Source organism: Budorcas taxicolor, chromosome 1 (genome assembly GCF_023091745.1).
Source record: "Budorcas taxicolor isolate Tak-1 chromosome 1, Takin1.1, whole genome shotgun sequence".
In the NCBI taxonomy this organism is placed as follows: domain Eukaryota; kingdom Metazoa; phylum Chordata; class Mammalia; order Artiodactyla; family Bovidae; genus Budorcas; species Budorcas taxicolor.
Genome location: NC_068910.1, coordinates 63,239,376 through 63,260,861, shown reverse-complemented (window position 1 = coordinate 63,260,861; position 21,486 = coordinate 63,239,376).

Here is a 21,486-nt window from a genome sequence, read left to right as displayed (position 1 = left end):
CACAGTAGTGTCACGCTTGCTGTCACGTGGATCAAGGGATCTGTGGCTTTCCCTTGAGGGTTTCCCTGGAGGCTTTCCCTCGAAGCTTTCCCACGAGGCTTTTCCCTAGGGCTGTGCCACGTGCCACCTGGGTGTGAGTCCATCCTAGGTGTGAAAGACGAGCCGGGGAAGGGAAAAGAGGTTCCTCTGGAATGGACTGAGACATCTGGGGGAGTCTTGGAATGGTGGCACGACCCTGGAGTTCCTCTCGCCGTTCCTGTTGAGAGGGCCTCCTCTTGAGATGTGACAGGAACGCCGGGAACTCTTTCCCGAGGAAGCAGGGAAAGGATCCCTCATCTCGAGCTACGAGGCGGAAACGGGGCTCCTCTGGATGTGGGCGGGACCCTCGTGTTTCCTCTCGAGTGGAGACGGGTATGTCGGGGAAATTCTTTATTTGCACAAAGGGTGTGAAGGACCCTTTCGATGTTCCAGAGGTGAGGTAAGATCAGCCTCGAGACGCCTCAGCAGAAATGGGCCTCATCTCGTCTGGAGGGGAGAACCTCCTGGATTTTCTCGAGTTGCGGCAGGTCTTCTCGAGATACGACGGGGACCTCAGGGACCGGCTCTGGTGGCCTCAGGAATGCCAGTACCCATGCGAGTTGCTAGGGGCCATCTCGGGATTCCTCTCCCTTCGATGGCGGGGCCGAAGACCTTGTGTGGAGTCGGGGCCGGAACCTGAGGATTCATCTCCAGTGTTGCCATGGATCTTCGGGTGCTTCTGAGTCTCCCCAGGGGAGTCAGGCTTCGTCTCGAGTGGGGGCATGCACGTGCGCTTTCCTCCGGAGCTGCCGCAGTAGTGTCACGCTTGCTGTCACGTGGATCAAGGGATCTGTGGCTTTCCCTTGAGGCTTTCCCTGGAGGCTTTCCCTCGAAGCTTTCCCACGAGACTTTCCCCCAGTGCTGTGCCACATGCCACCTGGGTGTGAGTCGATCCTCGGCGTGAAACACGAGCCGGTGAAGGGAAAAGAGGTTCCTCTGGAATGGACTGAGAAATCTGGGGGAGTCTTGGAATGGTGGCACGACCCTGGAATTCCTCTCGCCGTTCCTGTTGAGAGGGCCTCCTCTTGAGATGCGACAGGAACACCGGGAACTCTTTCCCGAGGAAACAGGGAAAGGATCCCTCATCTCGAGCTACGAGGCGGAAACGGGGCTCCTCTGGATGTGGGCGGGGCCCTCGTGTTTCCTCTCGAGCGGAGACGGGTATGTCGGGGATCTTCTTGATTTACACCAAGGGTGTGAAAGACCCTTTCGAAGTTCCAGAGGTGAGGTGTGATCAGCCTCAAGAAGCCTCAGCGGAAATGGGCCTCATCTCGCCTGGAGGGGAGAACCTCCTGGATTTTCTCGAGTGGTGGCAGGTCTCCTCGAGATACGACGGGGACCTCAGGGACCGGCTCTGGTGGCCTCAGGAAGGCCAGACCCCATGCGAGTTGCTAGGGGCCATCTCGGGATTCCTCTCCGGTCGATGGCGGAGCCTAAGACCTTGTGTGGAGTCGGGGCCGGGACCTGAGGATTCATCTCCAGTGTTGCCATGGATCTTCGGGTGCTTCTGAGTCTCCCCAGGGGAGTCAGGCCTCGTCTCGAGTGGGGGCATGCACGTGCGTTTTCCTCCGGAGCTGCCACAGTAGTGTCACGCTTGCTGTCACGTGGATCAAGGGATCTGTGGCTTTCCCTTGAGGGTTTCCCTGGAGGCTTTCCCTCGAAGCTTTCCCACGAGGCTTTCCCCCAGGGCTGTGCCACGTGCCACCTGGGTGTGAGTCGATCCTCGGCGTGAAAGACGAGCCGGTGAAGGGAAAAGAGGTTCCTCTGGAATGGACTGAGACATCTGGGGGACTCTTGGAATGGTGGCACCACCCTGGAGTTCCTCTCGCCGTTCCTGTAGAGAGGGCCTCCTCTTGAGATGCGACAGGAACGCCGGGAACTCTTTCCCGAGGAAGCAGGGAAAGGATCCCTCATCTGGAGCTACGAGGCGGATACGTGGCTCCTCTGGATGTGGGCGGGACCCTCGTGTTTCCTCTCGAGTGGAGACGGGTATGTCGGGGAAATTCTTTATTTGCACAAAGGGTGTGAAGGACCCTTTCGAAGTTCCAGAGGTGAGGTGAGATCAGCCTCGAGACACCTCAGCAGAAATGGGCCTCATCTCGTCTGGAGGGGAGAACCTCCTGGATTTTCTCGAGTTGCGGCAGGTCTTCTCGAGATACGACGGGGACCTCAGGGACCGGCTCTGGTGGCCTCAGGAAGGCCAGTCCCCATGCGAGTTGCTAGGGGCCATCTCGGGATTCCTCTCCCTTCGATGGCGGGGCCGAAGACCTTGTGTGGAGTCGGGGCCGGAACCTGAGGATTCCTCTCCAGTGTTGCCATGGATCTTCGGGTGCTTCTGAGTCTCCCCAGGAGAGTCAGGCCTCGTCTCGAGTGGGGGCATGCACGTGCGTTTTCCTCCGGAGCTGCCGCAGTAGTGTCATGCTTGCTGTCACGTGGATCAAGGGATCTGTGGCTTTCCCTTGAGGCTTTCCCTGGAGGCTTTCCCTCGAGGCTTTCCCACGAGGCTTTGCCCCAGGGCTGTGCCACGTACCACCTGGGTGTGAGTCCATCCTAGGTGTGAAAGACGAGCCGGGGAAGGGAAAAGAGTTTCCTCTGGAATGGACTGAGACATCTGGGGGAGTCTTGGAATGGTGGCACGACCCTGGAGTTCCTCTCGCCGTTCCTGTTGAGAGGGCCTCGTTTTGACACGCGACAGGAACGCCGGGAACTCTTTCCCGAGGAAGCAGGGAAAGGATCCCTCATCTCGACCTACGAGGCGGAAACGGGGCTCTTCTGGATGTGGGCGGGACCCTCGTGTTTCCTCTCGAGTGGAGACGGGTATGTCGGGGAAGTTCTTGATTTGCACCAAGGGTGTGAAGGACCCTTTCGAAGTTCCAGAGGTGAGGTGTGATCAGCCTGGAGACGCCTCAGCGGAAATGGGCCTCATCTCGCCTGGATGGGAGAACCTCCTGGATTTTCTCGAGTTGTGGCAGGTCTCCTCGAGATACGACGGGGACCTCAGGGATCGGCTCTGGTGGCCACAGGAAGGCCAGTCCCCATGCTAGTTGCTAGGGGCCATCTCGGGATTCCTCTCCCGTCGATGGCGGAGCCTAAGACCTTGTGTGGAGTCGGGGCCGGGACCTGAGGATTCCTCTCCAGTGTTGCCAGGGATCTTCGGATGCTTCTGAGTCTCCCCAGGGGAGTCAGGCTTCGTCTCGAGTGGGGGCATGCACGTGCGCTTTCCTCCCGAGCTGCAGCAGTAGTGTCACGATTCCTGTCACGTGGATCAAGGGATCTGTTGCTTTCCCTTGAGGCTTTCCCTGGAGGCTTTCCCTCGAGGCTTTCCCACGAGGCTTTGCCCCAGGGCTGTGCCACGTGCCACCTGGGTGTGAGTCGATCCTCGGCGTGAAAGACGAGCCGGTAAAGGGAAAAGAGGTTCCTCTGGAATGGACTGAGACATCTGGGGGACTCTTGGAATGGTGGCACCACCCTGGAGTTCCTCTCGCCGTTCCTGTTGAGAGGGCCTCCTCTTGAGATGCGACAGGAACGCCGGGAACTCTTTCCCGAGGAAGCAGGGAAAGGATCCCTCATCTGGAGCTACGAGGCGGATACGTGGCTCCTCTGGATGTGGGCGGGACCCTCGTGTTTCCTCTCGAGTGGAGACGGGTATGTCGGGGAAATTCTTTATTTGCACAAAGGGTGTGAAGGACCCTTTCGAAGTTCCAGAGGTGAGGTGAGATCAGCCTCGAGACGCCTCAGCAGAAATGGGCCCCATCTCGTCTGGAGGGGAGAACCTCCTGGATTTTCTCGAGTTGCGGCAGGTCTTCTCGAGATACGACGGGGACCTCAGGGACCCGCTCTGGTGGCCTCAGGAAGGCCAGTCCCCATGCGAGTTGCTAGGGGCCATCTCGGGATTCCTCTCCCTTCGATGTCGGGGCCGAAGACCTTGTGTGGAGTCGGGGCCGGAACCTGAGGATTCCTCTCCAGTGTTGCCATGGATCTTCCGGTGCTTCTGAGTCTCCCCAGGGGAGTCAGGCCTCGTCTCGAGTGGGGGCATGCACGTGCGTTTTCCTCCGGAGCTGCCACAGTAGTGTCACGCTTGCTGTCACGTGGATCAAGGGATCTGTGGCTTTTCCTTGAGGGTTTCCCTGGAGGCTTTCCCTCGAAGCTTTCCCACGAGGCTTTCCCCCAGGGCTGTGCCACGTGCCACCTGGGTGTGAGTCGATCCTCGGTGTGAAAGACGAGCCGGTGAAGGGAAAAGAGGTTCCTCTGGAATGGACTGAGACATCTGGGGGACTCTTGGAATGGTGGCACCACCCTGGAGTTCCTCTCGCCGTTCCTGTTGAGAGGGCCTCCTCTTGAGATGCGACAGGAACGCCGGGAACTCTTTCCCGAGGAAGCAGGGAAAGGATCCCTCATCTCGAGCTACGAGACGGATACGTGGCTCCTCTGGATGTGGGCGGGACCCTCGTAATTCCTCTCCAGTGGAGACGGGTATGTCGGGGAAATTCTTTATTTGCACAAAGCGTGTGAAGGACCCTTTCGAAGTTCCAGAGGTGAGGTGAGATCAGCCTCGAGACGCCTCAGCAGAAATGGGCCTCATCTCGTCTGGAGTTGAGAACCTCCTGGATTTTCTCGAGTTGCGGCAGGTCTTCTCGAGATACGACGGGGACCTCAGGGACCGGCTCTGGTGGCCTCAGGAATGCCAGTCCCCATGCGAGTTGCTAGGGGCCATCTCGGGATTCCTCTCCCTTCGATGGCGGGGCCGAAGACCTTGTGTGGAGTCGGGGCCGGAACCTGAGGATTCCTCTCCAGTGTTGCCATGGATCTTCGGGTGCTTCTGAGTCTCCCCAGGGGAGTCAGGCCTCGTCTCGAGTGGGGGAATGCACGTGCGTTTCCCTCCGGAGCTGCCACAGTAGTGTCACGCTTGCTGTCACGTGGATCAAGGGATCTGTGGCTTTCCCTTGAGGGTTTCCCTGGAGGCTTTCCCTCGAAGCTTTCCCACGAGGCTTTTCCCCAGGGCTGTGCCACGTGCCACCTGGGTGTGAGTCCATCCTAGGTGTGAAAGACGAGCCGGGGAAGGGAAAAGAGGTTCCTCTGGAATGGACTGAGACATCTGGGGGAGTCTTGGAATGGTGGCACGACCCTGGAGTTCCTCTCGCCGTTCCTGTTGAGAGGGCCTCCTCTTGAGATGCGACAGGAACGCCGGGAACTCTTTCCCGAGGAAGCAGGGAAAGGATCCCTCATCTCGAGCTACGAGGCGGAAACGGGGCTCCTCTGGATGTGGGCGGGACCCTCGTGTTTCCTCTCGAGTGGAGACGGGTATGTCGGGGAAATTCTTGATTGGCACAAAGGGTGTGAAGGACCCTTTCGAAGTTCCAGAGGTGAGGTGAGATCAGCCTCGAGACGCCTCAGCAGAAATGGGCCTCATCTCGTCTGGAGGGGAGAACCTCCTGGATTTTCTCGAGTTGCGGCAGGTCTTCTCGAGATACGACGGGGACCTCAGGGACCGGCTCTGGTGGCCTCAGGAATGCCAGTACCCATGTGAGTTGCTAGGGGCCATCTCGGGATTCCTCTCCCTTCGATGGCGGGGCCGAAGACCTTGTGTGGAGTCGGGGCCGGAACCTGAGGATTCCTCTCCAGTGTTGCCATGTATCTTCGGGTGCTTCTGAGTCTCCCCAGGGGAGTCAGGCTTCGTCTCGAGTGGGGGCATGCACGTGCGCTTTCCTCCGCAGATGCCGCAGTAGTGTCACGCTTGCTGTCACGTGGATCAAGGGATCTGTGGCTTTCCCTTGAGGCTTTCCCTGGAGGCTTTCCCTCGAAGCTTTCCCACGAGACTTTCCCCCAGTGCTGTGCCACATGCCACCTGGGTGTGAGTCGATCCTCGGCGTGAAACACGAGCCGGTGAAGGGAAAAGAGGTTCCTCTGGAATGGACTGAGAAATCTGGGGGAGTCTTGGAATGGTGGCACGACCCTGGAATTCCTCTCGCCGTTCCTGTTGAGAGGGCCTCCTCTTGAGATGCGACAGGAACACCGGGAACTCTTTCCTGAGGAAACAGGGAAAGGATCCCTCATCTCGAGCTACGAGGCGGAAACGGGGCTCCTCTGGATGTGGGCGGGGCCCTCGTGTTTCCTCTCGAGTGGAGACGGGTATGTCGGGGATCTTCTTGATTTACACCAAGGGTGTGAAAGACCCTTTCGAAGTTCCAGAGGTGAGGTGTGATCAGCCTCAAGAAGCCTCAGCGGAAATGGGCCTCATCTCGCCTGGAGTGTAGAACCTCCTGGATTTTCTCGAGTTGCGGCAGGTCTTCTCGAGTTTCGACGGGGACCTCAGGGACCCGCTCTGGTGGGCTCAAGAAAGGCCAGTCCCCATGCGAGTTGCTAGGGGCCATCTCGGGATTCCTCTCCCGTCCATACCGGGGCCTAAGACCTTGTGTGGAGTCGGGGCCGGAGCCTGAGGATTCCTCTCCAGTGTTGCCATGGATCTTCGGGTGCTTCTGAGTCTCCCCAGGGGAGTCAGGCCTCGTCTCGAGTGGGGGCATGCACGTGCCTTTTCCTCCGGAGCTGCCGCAGTAATGTCACGCTTGCTGTCACGTGGATTAAGGGATCTGTGGCTTTCCCTTGAGGGTTTCCCTGGAGGCTTTCCCTCGAAGCTTTCCCACGAGGCTTTCCCCCAGGGCTGTGCCACGTGCCACCTGGGTGTGAGTCGATCCTCGGCGTGAAAGACGAGCCGGTGAAGGGAAAAGAGGTTCCTCTGGAATGGACTGAGACATCTGGGGGACTCTTGGAATGGTGGCACCACCCTGGAGTTCCTCTCGCCGTTCTTGTTGAGAGGGCCTCCTCTTGAGATGCGACAGGAACGCCGGGAACTCTTTCCCGAGGAAGCAGGGAAAGGATCCCTCATCTTGAGCTACGAGGCGGAAACGGGGCTCCTCTGGATGTGGGCGGGACCCTCGTGTTTCCTCTCGAGTGGTGACGGGTATGTCGGGGAAATTCTTTATTTTCACAAAGTGTGTGAAGGACCCTTTCGAAGTTCCAGAGGTGAGGTGAGATCAGCCTCGAGACGCCTCAGCAGAAATGGGCCTCATCTCGTCTGGAGGGGAGAACCTCCTGGATTTTCTCGAGTTGCGGCAGGTCTTCTCGAGATACGACGGGGACCTCAGGGACCGGCTCTGGTGGCCTCAGGAATGCCAGTCCCCATGCGAGTTGCTAGGGGCCATCTCGGGATTCCTCTCCCTTCGATGGCGGGTCCGAAGACCTTGTGTGGAGTCGGGGCCGGAACCTGAGGATTCCTCTCCAGTGTTGCCATGGATCTTCGGGTGCTTCTGAGTCTCCCCAGGGGAGTCAGGCCTCGTCTCGAGTGGGGGCATGCACGTGCCTTTTCCTCCGGAGCTGCCGCAGTAATGTCACGCTTGCTGTCACGTGGATTAAGGGATCTGTGGCTTTCCCTTGAGGGTTTCCCTGGAGGCTTTCCCTCGAAGCTTTCCCACGAGGCTTTCCCCCAGGGCTGTGCCACGTGCCACCTGGGTGTGAGTCTATCCTCGGCGTGAAAGACGAGCCGGTGAAGGGAAAAGAGGTTCCTCTTGAATGGACTGAGACATCTGGGGGACTCTTGGAATGGTGGCACCACCCTGGAGTTCCTCTCGCCGTTCCTGTTGAGAGGGCCTCCTCTTGAGTTGCGACAGGAACACCGGGAACTCTTTCCCGAGGAAACAGGGAAAGGATCCCTCATCTCGACCTACGAGGCGGAAACGGGGCTCTTCTGGATGTGGGCGGGACCCTCGTGTTTCCTCTCGAGTGGAGACGGGTATGTCGGGGAAGTTCTTGATTTGCACCAAGGGTGTGAAGGACCCTTTCGAAGTTCCAGAGGTGAGGTGTGATCAGCCTGGAGACGCCTCAGCGGAAATGGGCCTCATCTCGCCTGGATGGGAGAACCTCCTGGATTTTCTCGAGTTGCGGCAGGTCTTCTCGAGATACGACGGGGACCTCAGGGACCGGCTCTGGTGGCCTCAGGAAGGCCAGTCCCCATGCGAGTTGCTAGGGGCCATCTCGGGATTCCTCTCCCTTCGATGGCGGGGCCGAAGACCTTGTGTGGAGTCGGGGCCGGAACCTGAGGATTCCTCTCCAGTGTTGCCATGGATCTTCGGGTGCTTCTGAGTCTCCCCAGGGGAGTCAGGCCTCGTCTCGAGTGGGGGAATGCACGTGCGTTTCCCTCCGGAGCTGCCACAGTAGTGTCACGCTTGCTGTCACGTGGATCAAGGGATCTGTGGCTTTCCCTTGAGGGTTTCCCTGGAGGCTTTCCCTCGAAGCTTTCCCACGAGGCTTTTCCCCAGGGCTGTGCCACGTGCCACCTGGGTGTGAGTCCATCCTAGGTGTGAAAGACGAGCCGGGGAAGGGAAAAGAGGTTCCTCTGGAATGGACTGAGACATCTGGGGGAGTCTTGGAATGGTGGCACGACCCTGGAGTTCCTCTCGCCGTTCCTGTTGAGAGGGCCTCCTCTTGAGATGTGACAGGAACGCCGGGAACTCTTTCCCGAGGAAGCAGGGAAAGGATCCCTCATCTCGAGCTACGAGGCGGAAACGGGGCTCCTCTGGATGTGGGCGGGACCCTCGTGTTTCCTCTCGAGTGGAGACGGGTATGTCGGGGAAATTCTTTATTTGCACAAAGGGTGTGAAGGACCCTTTCGATGTTCCAGAGGTGAGGTAAGATCAGCCTCGAGACGCCTCAGCAGAAATGGGCCTCATCTCGTCTGGAGGGGAGAACCTCCTGGATTTTCTCGAGTTGCGGCAGGTCTTCTCGAGATACGACGGGGACCTCAGGGACCGGCTCTGGTGGCCTCAGGAATGCCAGTACCCATGCGAGTTGCTAGGGGCCATCTCGGGATTCCTCTCCCTTCGATGGCGGGGCCGAAGACCTTGTGTGGAGTCGGGGCCGGAACCTGAGGATTCATCTCCAGTGTTGCCATGGATCTTCGGGTGCTTCTGAGTCTCCCCAGGGGAGTCAGGCTTCGTCTCGAGTGGGGGCATGCACGTGCGCTTTCCTCCGGAGCTGCCGCAGTAGTGTCACGCTTGCTGTCACGTGGATCAAGGGATCTGTGGCTTTCCCTTGAGGCTTTCCCTGGAGGCTTTCCCTCGAAGCTTTCCCACGAGACTTTCCCCCAGTGCTGTGCCACATGCCACCTGGGTGTGAGTCGATCCTCGGCGTGAAACACGAGCCGGTGAAGGGAAAAGAGGTTCCTCTGGAATGGACTGAGAAATCTGGGGGAGTCTTGGAATGGTGGCACGACCCTGGAATTCCTCTCGCCGTTCCTGTTGAGAGGGCCTCCTCTTGAGATGCGACAGGAACACCGGGAACTCTTTCCCGAGGAAACAGGGAAAGGATCCCTCATCTCGAGCTACGAGGCGGAAACGGGGCTCCTCTGGATGTGGGCGGGGCCCTCGTGTTTCCTCTCGAGCGGAGACGGGTATGTCGGGGATCTTCTTGATTTACACCAAGGGTGTGAAAGACCCTTTCGAAGTTCCAGAGGTGAGGTGTGATCAGCCTCAAGAAGCCTCAGCGGAAATGGGCCTCATCTCGCCTGGAGGGGAGAACCTCCTGGATTTTCTCGAGTGGTGGCAGGTCTCCTCGAGATACGACGGGGACCTCAGGGACCGGCTCTGGTGGCCTCAGGAAGGCCAGACCCCATGCGAGTTGCTAGGGGCCATCTCGGGATTCCTCTCCGGTCGATGGCGGAGCCTAAGACCTTGTGTGGAGTCGGGGCCGGGACCTGAGGATTCATCTCCAGTGTTGCCATGGATCTTCGGGTGCTTCTGAGTCTCCCCAGGGGAGTCAGGCCTCGTCTCGAGTGGGGGCATGCACGTGCGTTTTCCTCCGGAGCTGCCACAGTAGTGTCACGCTTGCTGTCACGTGGATCAAGGGATCTGTGGCTTTCCCTTGAGGGTTTCCCTGGAGGCTTTCCCTCGAAGCTTTCCCACGAGGCTTTCCCCCAGGGCTGTGCCACGTGCCACCTGGGTGTGAGTCGATCCTCGGCGTGAAAGACGAGCCGGTGAAGGGAAAAGAGGTTCCTCTGGAATGGACTGAGACATCTGGGGGACTCTTGGAATGGTGGCACCACCCTGGAGTTCCTCTCGCCGTTCCTGTAGAGAGGGCCTCCTCTTGAGATGCGACAGGAACGCCGGGAACTCTTTCCCGAGGAAGCAGGGAAAGGATCCCTCATCTCGAGCTACGAGGCGGATACGTGGCTCCTCTGGATGTGGGCGGGACCCTCGTGTTTCCTCTCGAGTGGAGACGGGTATGTCGGGGAAATTCTTTATTTGCACAAAGGGTGTGAAGGACCCTTTCGAAGTTCCAGAGGTGAGGTGAGATCAGCCTCGAGACACCTCAGCAGAAATGGGCCTCATCTCGTCTGGAGGGGAGAACCTCCTGGATTTTCTCGAGTTGCGGCAGGTCTTCTCGAGATACGACGGGGACCTCAGGGACCGGCTCTGGTGGCCTCAGGAAGGCCAGTCCCCATGCGAGTTGCTAGGGGCCATCTCGGGATTCCTCTCCCTTCGATGGCGGGGCCGAAGACCTTGTGTGGAGTTGGGGCCGGAACCTGAGGATTCCTCTCCAGTGTTGCCATGGATCTTCGGGTGCTTCTGAGTCTCCCCAGGAGAGTCAGGCCTCGTCTCGAGTGGGGGCATGCACGTGCGTTTTCCTCCGGAGCTGCCGCAGTAGTGTCATGCTTGCTGTCACGTGGATCAAGGGATCTGTGGCTTTCCCTTGAGGCTTTCCCTGGAGGCTTTCCCTCGAGGCTTTCCCACGAGGCTTTGCCCCAGGGCTGTGCCACGTACCACCTGGGTGTGAGTCCATCCTAGGTGTGAAAGACGAGCCGGGGAAGGGAAAAGAGTTTCCTCTGGAATGGACTGAGACATCTGGGGGAGTCTTGGAATGGTGGCACGACCCTGGAGTTCCTCTCGCCGTTCCTGTTGAGAGGGCCTCGTTTTGACACGCGACAGGAACGCCGGGAACTCTTTCCCGAGGAAGCAGGGAAAGGATCCCTCATCTCGAGCTACGAGGCGGAAACGGGGCTCCTCTGGATGTGGGTGGGACCCTCGTGTTTCCTCTCGAGTGGAGACGGGTATGTTGGGGAACTTCTTGATTTAGACCAAGGGTGTGAAAGACCCTTCCGAAGTTCCAGAGGTGAGGTGTGATCAGCCTCGACGCCTCAGCGGAAATGGGCCTCATCTCGCCTGGAGGGGAGAACCTCCTGGATTTTCTCGAGTTGCGGCAGGTCTTCTCGAGTTACGACGGGGACCTCAGGGACCCGCTCTGGTGGGCTCAGGAAAGGCCAGTCCCCATGCGAGTTGCTAGCAGCCATCTCGGGATTCCTCTCCCGTCCATACCGGGGCCTAAGACCTTGTGTGGAGTCGGGGCCGGAACCTGAGGATTCCTCTCCAGTGTTGCCATGGATCTCGGCGTGCTTCTGAGCCTCCCCAGGGGAGTCAGGCCTCGTCTCGAGAGGGGGCATGCACGTGCGCTTTCCTCCCTAGCTGCAGAAGTAGTGTCACGCTTCCTGTCAGGTGGATCAAGGGGTCTGTGGCTTTCCATCGAGGCTGACCCTCCAGGATTTCCCACAGGGCTGTGCCTCGTGCCACCTTGGTGTGAGTCGATCCTCGGCGTGAAAGACGAGCCGGTGAAGGGAAAAGAGGTTCCTCTGGAATGGACTGAGACATCTGGGGGAGTCTTGGAATGGTGGCACGACCCTGCAGTTCCTCTCGCCGTTCCTCTTGAGAGGGCCTCCTCTTGAGATGCGACAGGAACGCCGGGAACTCTTTCCCGAGGAAGCAGGGAAAGGATCCCTCAACTCGAGCTACGAGGCGGAAACGGGGCTCCTCTGGATGTGGGCGGGACCCTCGTGTTTCCTCTCGAGTGGAGACGGGTATGTCGGGGAAATTCTTTATTTTCACAAAGGGTGTGAAGGACCCTTTCGAAGTTCCAGAGGTGAGGTGAGATCAGCCTCGAGACGCCTCAGCAGAAATGGGCCTCATCTCGTCTGGAGGGGAGAACCTCCTGGATTTTCTCGAGTTGCGGCAGGTCTTCTCGAGATACGACGGGGACCTCAGGGACCGGCTCTGGTGGCCTCAGGAATGCCAGTACCCATGCGAGTTGCTAGGGGCCATCTCGGTTTTCCTCTCCCTTCGATGGCGGGGCCGAAGGCCTTGTGTGGAGTCGGGGCCGGAACCTGAGGATTCCTCTCCAGTGTTGCCATGGATCTTCGGGTGCTTCTGAGTCTCCCCAGGGGAGTCAGGCTTCGTCTCGAGTGGGGGCATGCACGTGCGCTTTCCTCCGCAGCTGCCGCAGTAGTGTCACGCTTGCTGTCACGTGGATCAAGGGATCTGTGGCTTTCCCTTGAGGCTTTCCCTGGAGGCTTTCCCTCGAAGCTTTCCCACGAGACTTTCCCCCAGTGCTGTGCCACGTGCCACCTGGGTGTGACTCGATCCTCGGCGTGAAACACGAGCCGGTGAAGGGAAAAGAGGTTCCTCTGGAATGGACTGAGAAATCTGGGGGAGTCTTGGAATGGTGGCACGACCCTGGAATTCCTCTCGCCGTTCCTGTTGAGAGGGCCTCCTCTTGAGATGCGACAGGAACACCGGGAACTCTTTCCCGAGGAAACAGGGAAAGGATCCCTCATCTCGAGCTACGAGGCGGAAACGGGGCTCCTCTGGATGTGGGCGGGACCCTCGTGTTTCCTCTCGAGTGGAGACGGGTATGTCGGGGATCTTCTTGATTTACACCAAGGGTGTGAAAGACCCTTTCGAAGTTCCAGAGGTGAGGTGTGATCAGCCTCGAGACGCCTCAGCGGAAATGGGCCTCATCTCGCCTGGAGGGGAGAACCTCCTGGATTTTCTCGAGTGGTGGCAGGTCTCCTCGAGATACGACGGGGACCTCAGGGACCGGCTCTGGTGGCCTCAGGAAGGCCAGTCCCCATGCGAGTTGCTAGGGGCCATCTCGGGATTCCTCTCCGGTCGATGGCGGAGCCTAAGACCTTGTGTGGAGTCGGGGCCGGGACCTGAGGATTCCTCTCCAGTGTTGCCATGGATCTTCGGGTGCTTCTGAGTCTCCCCAGGGGAGTCAGGCGTCGTCTCGAGTGAGGGCATGCACGTGCGCTTTCCTCCCGTGCTGCAGCAGTAGTGTCACGATTCCCGTCACGTGGATCAAGGGATCTGTGGCTTTCCCTTGAGGCTTTTCCTGGAGGCTTTCCCTCGAGGCTTTCCCACGAGGCTTTGCCCCAGGGCTGTGCCACGTGCCACCTGGGTGTGAGTCGATCCTTGGTGTGAAAGACGAGCCGGTGAAGGGAAAAGAGTTTCCTCTGGAATGGACTGAGACATCTGGGGGAGTCTTGGAATGGTGGCACGACCCTGGAGTTCCTCTCGCCGTTCCTGCTCAGAGTGCCTCCTCTTGAGATGCGACGGGAACGCTGGGAACTCTTTCCCGACGAAGCAGGGAAAGGATCCCTCATCTCGAGCTACGAGGCGGAAACGGGGCTCCTCTGGATGTGGGCGGGACCCTCGTGTTTCCTCTCGAGTGGAGACGGGTATGTCGGGGAAATTCTTGATTTGCACCAAGGGTGTGAAGGACCCTTTCGAAGTTCCAGAGGTAAGGTGTGATCAGCCTCGAGACGCCTCAGGGGAAATGGGCCTAATCTCGCCTGGATGGGAGAACCTCCTGGATTTTCTCGAGTTGTGGCAGGTCTCCTCGAGATACGACGGGGACCTCAGGGTCCGGGTCTGGTGGGGCCACAGGAAGGCCAGTCCCCATGCGAGTTGCTAGGGGCCATCTCGGGATTCCTCTCCGGTCGATGGCAGAGCCTAAGACCTTGTGTGGAGTCGGGGCCGGGACCTGAGGCTTCCTCTCCAGTGTTGCCAGGGATCTTCGGATGCTTCTGAGTCTCCCCAGGGGAGTCAGGCTTCGTCTCGAGTGGGGGCATGCACGTGCGCTTTCCTCCCGAGCTGCAGCAGTAGTGTCACGATTCCTGTCACGTGAATCAAGGGATCTGTGGCTTTCCCTTGAGGCTATCCCTGGAGGCTTTACCTCGAGGCTTTCCCACGAGGCTTTGCCCCAGGGCTGTGCCACGTGCCACCTGGGTGTGAGTCGATCCTAGGTGTGAAAGACGAGCCGGTGAAGGGAAAAGAGGTTCCTCTGGAATGGACTGAGACATCTGGGGGAGTATTGGAATGGTGGCACGACCCTGGAGTTCCTCTCGCCGTTCCTGTTGAGAGGGCCTCCTCTTGAGATGCGACAGGAACGCCGGGAACTCTTTACCGAGGAAGCAGGGAAAGGATCCCTCATCTCGAGCTACGAGGCGGAAACGGGGCTCCTCTGGATGTGGGCGGGACCCTCGTGTTTCCTCTCGAGTGGAGACGGGTATTTCGGGGAAATTCTTTATTTTCACAAAGGGTGTGAAGGACCCTTTCGAAGTTCCAGAGGTGAGGTGAGATCAGCCTCGAGACACCTCAGCAGAAATGGGCCTCATCTCGTCTGGAGGGGAGAACCTCCTGGATTTTCTCGAGTTGCGGCAGGTCTTCTCGAGATACGACGGGGACCTCAGGGACCGGCTCTGGTGGCCTCACGAAGGCCAGTTCCCTTGCGAGTTGCTAGGGGCCATCTCGGGATTCCTCTCCCTTCGATGGCGGGGCCGAAGACCTTGTGTGGAGTCGGGGCCGGAACCTGAGGATTCCTCTCCAGTGTTGCCATGGATCTTCGGGTGCTTCTGAGTCTCCCCAGGGGAGTCAGGCCTCGTCTCGAGTGGGGGCATGCACGTGCCTTTTCCTCCGGAGCTGCCGCAGTAATATCACGCTTGCTGTCACGTGGATTAAGGGATCTGTGGCTTTCCCTTGAGGGTTTCCCTGGAGGCTTTCCCTCGAAGCTTTCCCACGAGGCTTTCCCCCAGGGCTGTGCCACGTGCCACCTGGGTGTGAGTCGATCCTCGGCGTGAAAGACGAGCCGGTGAAGGGAAAAGAGGTTCCTCTGGAATGGACTGAGACATCTGGGGGACTCTTGGAATGGTGGCACCACGCTGGAGTTCCTCTCGCCGTTCCTGTTGAGAGGGCCTCCTCTTGAGATGCGACAGGAACGCCGGGAACTCTTTCCCGAGGAAGCAGGGAAAGGATCCCTCATCTCGATCTACGAGTCGGATACGTGGCTCCTCTGGATGTGGGCGGGACCCTCGTGTTTCCTCTCGAGTGGAGATGGGTATGTCGGGGAAATTCTTTATTTGCACAAAGGGTGTGAAGGACCCTTTCGAAGTTCCAGAGGTGAGGTGAGATCAGCCTCGAGACGCCTCAGCAGAAATGGGCCCCATCTCGTCTGGAGGGGAGAACCTCCTGGATTTTCTCGAGTTGCGGCAGGTCTTCTCGAGATACGACGGGGACCTCAGGGACCGGCTCTGGTGGCCTCAGGAATGCCAGTCCCCATGCGAGTTGCTAGGGGCCATCTCGGGATTCCTCTCCCTTCGATGTCGGGGCCGAAGACCTTGTGTGGAGTCGGGGCCGGAACCTGAGGATTCCTCTCCAGTGTTGCCATGGATCTTCGGGTGCTTCTGAGTCTCCCCAGGGGAGTCAGGCCTCGTCTCGAGTGGGGGCATGCACGTGCCTTTTCCTCCGGAGCTGCCGCAGTAGTGTCACGCTTGCTGTCACGTGGATCAAGGGATCTGTGGCTTTCCTTGAGGGTTTCCCTGGAGGCTTTCCCTCGAAGCTTTCCCACGAGGCTTTCCCCCAGGTCTGTGCCACGTGCCACCTGGGTGTGAGTCGATCCTCGGCGTGAAAAACGAGCCGTTGAAAGGAAAGGAGGTTCCTCTGGAATGGACTGAGACATCTGGGGGACTCTTGGAATGGTGGCACCACCCTGGAGTTCCTCTCGCCGTTCCTGTTGAGAGGGCCTCCTCTTGAGATGCGACAGGAACGCCGGGAACTCTTTCCCGAGGAAACAGGGAAAGGATCCCTCATCTCGAGCTACGAGGCGGAAAAGGGGCTCCTCTGGATGTGGGCGGGACCCTCCTGTTTCCTCCCGAGTGGAGACGGGTATGTTGGGGATCTTCTTGATTTACACCAAGGGTGTGAAAGACCCTTTCGAAGTTCCAGAGGTGAGGTGTGATCAGCCTCAAGACGCCTCAGCGGAAATGGGCCTCATCTCGCCTGGAGGGGAGAACCTTCTGGATTTTCTCGAGTTGCGGCAGGTCTTCTTGAGTTACGACGGGGACTTCAGGGACCCGCTCTGGTGGGCTCAGGAAAGGCCAGTCCCCATGCGAGTTGCTAGGGGCCATCTCGGGATTCCTCTCCCGTCCATGCCGGGGGCTAAGACCTTGTGTGGAGTCGGGGCCGGATCCCGAGGATTCCTCTCCAGTGTTGCCATGGATCTTGGGGTGCTTCTGAGCCTCCCCAGGGGAGTCAGGCCTCGTCTCGAGAGGGGGCATGCACGTGCGCTTTCCTCCCGAGCTGCAGAAGTAGTGTCACGCTTCCTGTCAGGTGGATCAAGGGGTCTGTGGCTTTCCATCGAGGCTGTCCCTCCAGGATTTCCCACAGAGATGTGCCTCGTGCCACCTTGGTGTGAGTCGATCCTCGGCGTGAAAGACGAGCCGGTGAAGGGAAAAGACGTTCCTCTGGAATGGGCTGAGACATCTGGGGGAGTCTTGGAATGGTGGCACGACCCTGGAGTTCCTCTCGCTGTTCCTGTTCAGAGTGCCTCCTCTTGAGATGCGACGGGAACGCTGGGAACTCTTTCCCGAGGAAGCAGGGAAAGGATCCCTCATCTCGAGCTACGAGGCGGAAAAGGGGCTCCTCTGGATGTGGGTGGAACCCTCGTGTTTCCTCTCGAGTGGAGACGGGTATGTCGGGGAAATTCTTGATTTGCACCAAGGGTGTGAAGGACCCTTTCGAAGTTCCAGTGGTGAGGTGTGATCAGCCTCGAGACGTCTCAGCGGAAATGGGCCTCATCTCGCCTGGAGGGGAGAACCTCCTGGATTTTCTCGAGTTGCGGCAGGTCTCCTCGAGATACGACGGGGACCTCAGGGACCGGCTCTGGTGGCCTCAGGAAGGCCAGACCCCATGCGAGTTGCTAGGGGCCATCTCGGGATTCCTCTCCGGTCAATGGCGGAGCCTAAGACCTTGTGTGGAGTCGGGGCCGGGACCTGAGGATTCCTCTCCAGTGTTGCCATGGATCTTCGGATGCTTCTGAGTCTCCCCAGGGGAGTCAGGCTTCGTCTCGAGTGGGGGCATGCACGTGCGCTTTCCTCCCGAGCTGCAGCAGTGGTGTCACGCTTGCTGTCACGTTGATCAAGGGATCTGTGGCTTTCCCTTGAGGCTTTCCCTGGAGGCTTTCCCTCAAGGCTTTCTCACGAGGCTTTGCCCCAGGGCTGTGCCACGTGCCACCTGGGTGTGAGTCGATCCTAGGTGTGAAAGACGAGCCGAAAAAGGGAAGAGAGGTTCCTCTGGAATGGACTGAGACATCTGGGGGAGTCTTGGAATGGTGGCACGACCCTGGAGTTCCTCTCGCCGTTCCTGTTGAGAGGGCCTCCTCTTGAGATGCGACAGGAACGCCGGGAACTCTTTCCCGAGGAAGCAGGGAAAGGATCCCTCATCTCGATCTACGAGGCGGATACGTGGCTCCTCTGGATGTGGGCGGGACCCTCGTAATTCCTCTCGAGTGGAGACGGGTATGTCGGGGAAATTCTTGATTGGCACAAAGCGTGTGAAGGACCCTTTCGAAGTTCCAGAGGTGAGGTGTGATCAGCCTCGAGACGCCTCAGCAGAAATGGGCCTCATCTCGTCTAGAGGGGAGAACCTCCTGGATTTTCTCGAGTTGCGGCAGGTCTTCTCGAGATACTACGGGGACCTCAGAGACCGGCTCTGGTGGCCTCAGGAAGGCCAGTCCCCATGCGAGTTGCTAGGGGCCGTCTCGGGATTCCTCTCCCGTCGATGGCGGGGCCTAAGACGTTGTGTGGAGTCGGGGCCGGAACCTGAGGATTCCTCTCTGGTGTTGCCATGGATCTTCGGGTGCTTCTGAGTCTCCCCAGGGGACTCAGGCCTCGTCTTGAGTGGAGGCAAGCACATGCGCTTTCCTCCCGGGCTGCAGCAACAGTGTCACGCTTCCTGTCACGTGGATCAAGGGATCTGTGGCTTTCCTTTGAGGCTTTCCCTGGAGGCTTTCCTTCTAGGCTTACCCACGAGGCTTTCCCCCAGGGCTGTGCCACGTGCCACCTGGGTGTGAGTCGATCCTCGGCGTGAAAGACGAGCCGGTGAAGGGAAAAGAGGTTCCTCTGGAATGGACTGGGACATCTGGGGGACTCTTGGAATGGTGGCACGACCCTGGAGTTCCTCTCGCCGTTCCAGTTGAGAGGGCCTCCTCTTGAGATGCGACAGGAACGCCGGGAACTCTTTCCCGAGGAAGCAGGGAAAGGATCCCTCATCTCGAGCTACGAGGCGGATACGTGGCTCCTCTGGATGAGGGCGGGACCCTCGTAATTCCTCTCGAGTGGAGACGGGTATGTCGGGGAAATTCTTGATTGGCACAAAGCGTGTGAAGGACCCTTTCGAAGTTCCAGAGGTGAGGTGTGATCAGCCTCGAGACGCCTCAGCAGAAATGGGCCTCATCTCGTCTGGAGGGGAGAACCTCCTGGATTTTCTCGAGTTGCGGCAGGTCTTCTCGAGATACTACGGGGACCTCAGGGACCGGCTCTGGTGGCCTCAGGAAGGCCAGTCCCCATGCGAGTTGCTAGGGGCCGTCTCGGGATTCCTCTCCCGTCGATGGCGGGGACTAAGACCTTGTGTGGAGTCGGGGCCGGAACCTGAGGATTCCTCTCCAGTGTTGCCATGGATCTTCGGGTGCTTCTGAGTCTCCCCAGGGGAGTCAGGCCTCGTCTCGAGTGGGGGCATGCACGTGCCTTTTCCTCCGGAGCTGCCGCAGTAATGTCACGCTTGCTGTCACGTGGATTAAGGGATCTGTGGCTTTCCCTTGAGGGTTTCCCTGGAGGCTTTCCCTCGAAGCTTTCCCACGAGGCTTCCCCCAGGGCTGTGCCACGTGCCACCTGGGTGTGAGTCGATCCTCGGCGTGAAAGACGAGCCGGTGAAGGGAAAAGAGGTTCCTCTGGAATGGACTGAGACATCTGGGGGACTCTTGGAATGGTGGCACCACGCTGGAGTTCCTCTCGCCATTCCTGTTGAGAGGGCCTCCTCTTGAGATGCGACAGGAACGCCGGGAACTCTTTCCCGAGGAAGCAGGGAAAGGATCCCTCATCTCGATCTACGAGGCGGATACGTGGCTCCTCTGGATGTGGGCGGGACCCTCCTGTTTCCTCTCGAGTGGAGACGGGTATGTCGGGGAAATTCTTGATTTGCACCAAGGGTGTGAAGGACCCTTTCGTAGTTCGAGAGGTGAGGTGTGATCAGCCTCGAGACGTCTCAGCGGAAATGGGCCTCATCTCGCCTGGAGGGGAGAACCTCCTGGATTTTCTCGAGTTGCGGCAGGTCTCCTCGAGATACGACGGGGACCTCAGGGACCGGCTCTGGTGGCCTCAGGAAGGCCAGTCCCCATGCGAGTTGCTAGGGGACATCTCGGGATTCCTCTCCGGTCGATGGCGGAGCCTAAGACCTTGTGTGGAGTCGGGGCCGGGACCTGAGGATTCCTCTCCAGTGTTGCCATGGATCTTCGGATGCTTCTGAGTCTCCCCAGGGGAGTCAGGCTTCGTCTCGAGTGGGGGCATGCACGTGCGCTTTCCTCCCGAGCTGCAGCAGTAGTGTCACGCTTCCTGTCACGTGGATCAAGGGATCTGTGGCTTTCCCTTGAGGCTTTCCCTGGAGGCTTTCCCTCGAGGCTTTCTCACGAGGCTTTGCCCCAGTGCTGTGCCACGTGCCACCTGGGTGTGAGTCGATCCTAGGTGTGAAAGACGAGCCGAAAAAGGGAAGAGAGGTTCCTCTGGAATGGACTGAGATATCTGGGGGAGTCTTGGAATGGTGGCACGACCCTGGAGTTCCTCTCGCCGTTCCTGTTGAGAGGGCCTCCTCTTGAGATGCGACAGGAACGCCGGGAACTCTTTCCCGAGGAAGCAGGGAAAGGATCCCTCATCTCGAGCTACGAGGCGGATACGTGGCTCCTCTGGATGTGGGCGGGACCCTCGTATTTCCTCTCGAGTGGAGAAGGGTATGTCGGGGAAATTCTTTATTTTCACAAACGGTGTGAAGGACCCTTTCGAAGTTCCAGAGGTGAGGTGAGATCAGCCTCGAGACGCCTCAGCAGAAATGGGCCTCATCTCGTCTGGAGGGGAGAACCTCCTGGATTTTCTCGAGTTGCGGCAGGTCTTCTCGAGATACGACGGGGACCTCAGGGACCGGCTCTGGTGGCCTCAGGAAGGCCAGTCCCCATGCGAGTTGTTAGGGGCCATCTCGGGATTCCTCTCCCTTCGATGGCGGGGCCGAAGACCTTGTGTGGAGTCGGGGCCGGAACCTGAGGATTCCTCTCCAGTGTTGCCATGGATCTTCGGGTGCTTCTGAGTCTCCCCAGGGGAGTCAGGCCTCGTCTCGAGTGGGGGCATGCACGTGCCTTTTCCTCCGGAGCTGCCGCAGTAATATCACGCTTGCTGTCACGTGGATTAAGGGATCTGTGGCTTTCCCTTGAGGGTTTCCCTGGAGGCTTTCCCTCGAAGCTTTCCCACGAGGCTTTCCCCCAGGGCTGTGCCAGGTGCCACCTGGGTGTGAGTCGATCCTCGGCGTGAAAGACGAGCCGGTGAAGGGAAAAGAGGTTCCTCTGGAATGGACTGAGACATCTGGGGGACTCTTGGAATGGTGGCACCACCCTGGAGTTCCTCTCGCCGTTCCTGTTGAGAGGGCCTCCTCTTGAGATGCGACAGGAACGCCGGGAACTCTTTCCCGAGGAAGCAGGGAAAGGATCCCTCATCTCGATCTACGAGGCAGATACGTGGCTCCTCTGGATGTGGGCGGGACCCTCCTGTTTCCTCTCGAGTGGAGACGGGTATGTCGGGAAATTCTTTATTTTCACAAAGTGTGTGAAGGACCCTTTCGAAGTTCCAGAGGTGAGGTGAGATCAGCCTCGAGACGCCTCAGCAGAAATGGGCCTCATCTCGTCTGGAGGGGAGAACCTCCTGGATTTTCTCGAGTTGCGGCAGGTCTTCTCGAGATACGACGGGGACCTCAGGGACCGGCTCTGGTGGCCTCAGGAATGCCAGTCCCCATGCGAGTTGCTAGGGGCCATCTCGGGATTCCTCTCCCTTCGATGGCGGGGCCTAAGACCTTGTGTGGAGTCGGGGCCGGAACCTGAGGATTCCTCTCTGGTGTTGCCATGGATCTTCGGGTGCTTCTGAGTCTCCCCAGGGGACTCAGGCCTCGTCTCGAGTGGAGGCAAGCACATGCGCTTTCCTCCCGGGCTGCAGCAACAGTG